Raw genomic sequence first — 7,096 nt, 5'->3', positions numbered from 1 at the left:
AAGAATAATGTGCCTCAAACACCCCGAAGCTTCGTTACAAAAATTCATCCATTTAACAACATTCATAGAATCAGATTCAATAATCAAATCATAAGAATTAACCTAAAAATTAAGAAAAAAAATCTTGTTTGGAGAAAAGATAGAATGAGGAGAAGAAGAGAAAAAGAAAAGAAACTGATAAATGGTTTGTAAAGAAAGAGATGGGGAGAGGGGAAAGGAGAGAGGAAGAGAAAGAAGAAGTAGTAATGGCAAACAACTTTTTCTGGTCATATACAAATAAGCCTCATGCTTCAAGGAGATGTCAGATTTTCTTTCAGTACCCTTAAATTGAAGAGCTCTTTGGCCCTGATCCTTTGGCTTTTCTTAAGATTAGTGTGGTTGTTTTGCTTCAGCTATGGACAGCTATTTCCCTACATGATGCTGGATGGCTAAAGATATTGGCAACTGCCTATACTTCTTTGGCTCTTTCCCCGACCATAACCTCTTCTTACCATCCATGAGCTTAGGATTTTTGCTAACCTCCTTATTGGTAGGCCTAACTCTGTGACTTTCCAAAACTATCACCTTGAGCATCATTGTTTCCAAGAGGTAAATGGCATAGACACATCTTATGAATGATGTTGTAACAAAAGCCATATGGGTCATCTTCCAACTCTTCTTCTATGAGCTCCACCCTCTATTTCCCAAACCAAAACCCCTTGGTTTTTAGAAGTTCATCAACTTATTTATTCAGATTGCTCTTTATGCAACCTTAGTTAACTTTTGGGGCTGGAAACCTTTCGCGTATTTGATACTTTCAACATTTGCTGGGGCTGGAATGCACCCAATGGTCAACCATTTCATCCCTGAGCATTACATATTCGAGCCAAACCAAGAGACATATTCTTACTACAGTCCCCTCACTCTTCTGACATGGAACGTGGGATATAACAATGAGCACTAATCTATGATTTCCCAAGGATCCCTAAGAACAAGCTGCGTAAGCTGTCGTTTTTTACTATTCATTTTTCATTTCTCGTTTTTATGTTTAGCTTCCTTTTCTATAAAGTGCAATAAAAGAACATACAAGATAAGAATACAAAAAACAATCTTTTCATTTTTTTCTTTATGGAGATATTAATTATGGAAATAGAAATCTAGTTAAAATAATCCTTCTTTTTTTTTTTGCAATTCTATTTACAAGGGCGATAAATTTTTATTTATTCTACTATATTGAGCACTAAATTTAGTTCCTCTCATATTTAAAAATTTTTACGCACTTCATTTCCATATAGATTGACAAAAGTTTCAATTTGAACATATTTTATATTAAAATCTTAAATTTTTTTCATAATTCTAATGTTCAATTCTGTATGAAAAAATTAAAAAATATATATGAAAAATAAATTTATAATATAGACAAAGTAATAATATTAGATATTTAAAATAGGAAATTAAGAGAATTTTATTTTTGGACATCCTAAAAAGGAAAATTTAATAAAAGGATTTGGATAGAGGGGGTAATTTTTTTTCTTCTTTATAATTATCAATTTGCATTTAACATGAATATGATAAGATAATCTGAGATTCAATTAGTAAAATAATCAATGAATGAAGTATCTACATTTTAAAAAAATAGTAAAACAATCAATAAAAGTTTTTCTCTTTTATTTTTTTGAACACCCTTATCAATGCATTCTAGGATAGCTTGGCAAATTGCATATCTAGAATGTTGCAGCGTGGCAGGCTAATGCTTGCATGATGCTCAGTTTCAACTTTGACTATAACTTCAAAATAAAGGTATGGTCTAATAATTGAATGTAAATATTATTAAGATAAGAGGCAATTTAATTTCCACAATAATGCAATGAATTGCATGGAGGGACATAAAGCTCTTAATGGTTGCAAAATTGAGAGAAATAATCGAGTAGAAAAGAGACAATTACATAAAGTGAATTGAAGATTATAAACACGTGTATCATCATGTAGAGGAAAATTCAATTACAACATATCTTAGATTTTAGTGGCAAAGTCCACATATAAAACTGTTGAGGCAGTGGTGGTGAGATAGAATAAAAAAATGATGCAGCGCAATGTATTTGGTTTTGGGATTGTTCCATAAAAAAATCTATCTTGTTTCTTATGGATAAAGCTAGCATAAAGGATCTATTCCATGCAATATAGTTACTCGTGGTTTTTTTAGATTAATCACTGTTGATCTAAGATGATTAATGTGATGCAAATTGTATGGTGACTGAAGATCTTAAACTAAAAGAATTAACTATTAATTGTTTTGCAAGATTCAAAAAGGATAGCGAATCCAACCAAGAAGCAAAAGAAATTAACAGAACTATTGAAACAATCTGAAAAAAAAAATTAAAGTTCAGATTACAAACAACATTAACAAATTCTTTAAGATGAATTGCACTAGAAACNGATCATTTTCCTCTATTTTCTAAAATCCTTTGTCCCATATATCTGCAACAAAAATTGATAGAAAACAAATCATATTATTATCAATATACGAAATGATTGATCTATTCAAACTAAAAAATATATAAAATAAGAGTAGTAAATAATATTATTACCTTCCGAGCATCATAAGTGTAGCTTGAGGATTAGTCCCAGGGGAGAAATTGAAGGTAGAACCATCTATAACCCTGAGCCTATCCACACCAAGGACCTTGTAATCTCGATCGACAACCTTTCCAACTTTTCAGCCTCAATGATAATGCCAAATGGTCACGACAGTGTCTATGCAGTATTGTTCCAGGGAAGCTGTAGAATTAGGATGTTTTGGTCTCAGGTTCAAGGGCATGCTAGCCATCATGTTTAGAAGATCTTGTGTTGTTGTGTTGTTGTCACGAAATCTCGAGTATGATTTGGAATTCACAACTTTGATGACGGTTTTCATGCCTGGAACACACTTTCTTAAGTCCTCAGGTGCCTGGTAGTAGTTAAACCTAACCTCAGGGTTGTCACTCACATTTGTGCTTTGAAGCTCAAGATAACCCTTTGAGATTGGACCATTGAACCTCTCGAAAATAATCCCAAGATTTGTTGGTGAATTAGCCATTGCTTCTCCGGTCTGGCAATACAGCCCAACTCAAAAGATAAAATCTCACAAACTCATTTGAGTTGATTTAACTTATCATATCATCAAAAAACTAAATTCACATATTTAACATCGTGTCAGTATGTTTCCAATTCTGGAATGAGAGAATGCAGTTTATATAATAAGATAATTACTTATAATTATACAACTCCAAATCACATTTAAAAAGAAAAATAAATAAATAAAATGTCAATGAGAGTATAACAATGGGTAAAAACCTGATTCAAGTTGGTAGGACTTTGAGCAACAGAAAGGGCAGAAAAATCAAATCCACTGCCAAATTCTATATAATTACCCAATTTGGTGATGCCTACACTTATCACGAGTGAGAGCTGTACAGGCACAGGAGAAGGAATCATAAGACCGTTTAATGGATTGTCAGCCATCCCTTGACCCACAATGGCGTGGTTTAGCACCACCTTGATACCAAGCGCCTCCAACTGAGGGGCGGGCCCAATACCACTCAACAATAACAATTGTGGACTTCCAATTGCACCTGCTGATGAAATTATCTCACTCATGGATTCATTTTTCAAGAATGCCGTGTGCTTGACTCCTTGTGCATCGTAGAAGATCACCCCCTGAGCTTTTGGCCTCAATCCAACTGCCATAATAGTAAATTTATTGAATGCTTTACGTAAAAAGAGTAATAATTGATGAGGTTACCTAAAACCCAAAACTTAAGAGTCATTTGATTTTTAGGAAAATAAATGCATTAATTAATTACCTTTTGTTGTAAACGTGATCTTCTGCACAACAGCATGCAAGTAAACGTATTTGGATCAGCATACTCAAGCAAATCAGCTGCGGTATGTCTATTTCCGTTTTCATCAAAAATACTTCCACCAATTTTAGTCCCAATAATATGATCATACGTAAACCCATTTTATGGCAAAACCCCAGCTTCAAGCAACCCATCTCTCACTGCAGATTGCCACTGCAACACGACTGGCTTGGATACCAACTTCCTTTCAACCCACTCGTATGAATCATTTGCTAATGCTTCATTCATTCAATCCTTTTTGCATCAGGAAGAATGTTTCCGCACGAGAGTAAAACCCTGCGTTAATCACTGTTCCACCGCCAAGCACGCGTGCTCGGATGTTAGCGACTCCATCCTCAGAGATGAATGCTTCAGAGAATGAATCGGGAGAGGTATCTGTAAGGGTAGACAAAGCGTTCTCTATCCTTATCTTCGTCGTGTTGACAAATGGAGACCCCCATCTTCCCAAGACTAGAACGGTTGCATTTCGAGACAGAGTTGCAGCCAATGGACAGCCAGCAGTTCCTCCACCAATGATTATGTAGTCGTACAATGAGACTTGTGGAGCAGAGGTTGCTTCTTGGATAAAGCTATAATTAAGAGCTGCAAATGATATCTTGAGTTAATTACATATCTTTCATTGCTCTTCGCACAAAGGAAAACCAAAAAAAAAAATTTTTTCAAATTTATCCGACCGCTGGCCTCTGAATTTATCATCAAAAAAACACTTGAATGTTATAATAGAGTAAATTACAGATATATCCATAAACTTTATGTAACATTTTATTTCAATTAACTTTTAAATTTTAAATTTTGTATCTATAACTTATAAAAAATATTTCAAATTCATCCATTTTAATTGTTGATAAAATTTATCACGTTGACATCACATCAACATCTACATGTTAAAAATAAATGAATTCAAAACCTTAAATGTTCATATGATAAAAAGTAGATCCATTTGACATTTAGGATTGACATTTTATACTATATGAACATCTAGGTAACAGTGACACTAAGGTGACATATTTTATTAATTTTTAATAGTAGTTGATGAAAATTGATGGATTTGATACATTTATGAAAAATTATAAATAAAAATAATTAAAATCATGAATAATTGATATATTTCAAATTATAAGATGAGATTTATAAAATAAAAGAGATTATTGGTTATAACATCAAATCATATATGCATGCAAAAGGACAATAAATATTATATATAAACCTAAATCGAAGTCTTGAAAATGAGATTCCTTGAAAATATTACATATATAGCTTACAAAAGTCTGCTTGAAAGCAACTGTTGGATAGCTAGATTGATGTAACATTGTAAGTACTAAAATACCTCCCACAAAATAAAGACTAGACTACCTTTCTCGCCATAAGTGAAGCTTATGAGGACCAGGCGTACTTCAAAAACAAGTAGAAGAAACCTCCATGACGACCAGGCGTACTTCAAACCCATATTTTTTCTATAACTTACTACTTCGAAAAGCTCTTTAAATTCTATAAAAATCCAAAAACTGCGTGGTCTCTTGTACGGTATTGGTTGCATTTAAATGCTAAAAGCCTACCCTTATTTTTTTGGTATAACAGTTTTTCTCCACTTTGTCATAATTCATTGTATCAATAATTTTGCTGACGTGTGTAGGTATGTAAGAGGGTTGGGCTATCCGTCAAACTTTGGTAGGCTCGACTGGAGCCTAATCAACCTTGAATATATACTTTTAGGTCAGAATTCTGCTCAATTATATTTATATTATAAATAATATGTATTATAATAAAAAACTCTTGAATCATGAAAAAATAATCAATATAGTCCTTATACTTTTATTACATTTAATTAAATCTTTATAATTTTATTTTGAATCTAATAAGTCTTTTTTTCATCAATTATTGATGAATTAACTATCATTAGTTAAAGTTAAGTTGTCAATTTAATGCCACATGATAAATGATAAAATAAAAACAGATCAGGAAAATTTTGGAGTGTTATTTTCTAACGTGGCCTAAGGAATTTGCTGACAAATTAATTTTATTCCTATTAAAGACTAATTTGGCATCATAATGTTATTATACTTTGTTACCTAAACCAAAAGGAAAGTCTATGTCCAGCAAACTAGTTTGCAAGGTGAAATCATTAGTTTAACTATTGTTCATTTACCTTTAGTTGAAGCCAAGTATAAAAGGGATTATAATAAGAAGTCAAATTGCAAATTCATGCACCTAAGGCTTAAAAGTCATGATCTGAGGCTGGTCGCAAATTCAGCTATAAATTTTAATTGTTTTTCACATGCAAATTATTACCAGTAAGAGATAACAAGCTGAGCATGAAACTGGCTTAGTCTTAAAAGTCAACAATTACAAGCGAAGAAAAAAGCTGGTAAAATTTTTTTCTCCTTTGTTAATACATTGATCATATGCATAAATTTTTGTTCTGATTTCGTAGAAATCTGTTCACAATTTGCATTAGTGTCAAAGTTTTGTATGTTCTATGATTTGATTAATATGGGATAATATAACGTAATGAACTTTTATTTTGTCCAACATAAACTCCTAAATTTTTATTTTGTAACATATAAACCCCTAGACAATCAGAATTTTATTTGCGATAGCTTCGATCAGAATTTGGTCTTCTTGAATGGTTTAGGAATTTTGTTAATGTAAGGGGCTTGATAAACCCTAAAGCTTTCTCGTTCAATCATAATGTTTAGTAATTAAATTTAAGTTATTTTATTTTTTAAAAAAAATATAAATTAATAATTTTAAGACATGTGAACGAGTAAAAAGGAAAAAACCAACTCAGCAGTCAAAAATCCAATTATCAACAACATCTTTAGCCGCATCATCTGCCAAGTTAATTTAATATATAAGTTTTCCTTATTGATCAATGAAACAAATACACTGGATGATATGGGATAGATTTAATTTAATATATAAATTTTCCACAATTATAGTTTCAATTAATTTTTTCTTTATAATTATCAATTTGAATTTAAAAGGAATATGATTGGATGATCTGGGATTCAATTAGTAAAACAATCAGTGAATGTTTTTCTTTTTTGTTTTATTGAACACCTTATCAATGCATTCTAGGATAGCTAGGCAAATTGCATATCTGGAATTTTGCAGTGTAGGCTAATGCCTGCATGATGTATGGTCTCAACTCCGATTACAACTTCAGAGCCAAGTTATGGAGCAACTTAATTTCCACAATAAGAGGCAGTTTAATTTCC

The 7,096-nt window shown here is 32.0% G+C and overlaps 1 pseudogene; it reads right to left on the bottom strand.

The window, feature by feature from the left end:
* Positions 1-2,417: 2,417 nt before the first annotated feature.
* On the bottom strand, positions 2,418-5,325 carry LOC108663948 (annotated as a pseudogene).
* Positions 5,326-7,096: the final 1,771 nt, after the last annotated feature.

Source organism: Theobroma cacao, unplaced genomic scaffold (genome assembly GCF_000208745.1).
Source record: "Theobroma cacao cultivar B97-61/B2 unplaced genomic scaffold, Criollo_cocoa_genome_V2, whole genome shotgun sequence".
Lineage (NCBI taxonomy): Eukaryota > Viridiplantae > Streptophyta > Magnoliopsida > Malvales > Malvaceae > Theobroma > Theobroma cacao.
This window is presented reverse-complemented; position numbering and strand designations above follow the sequence as displayed.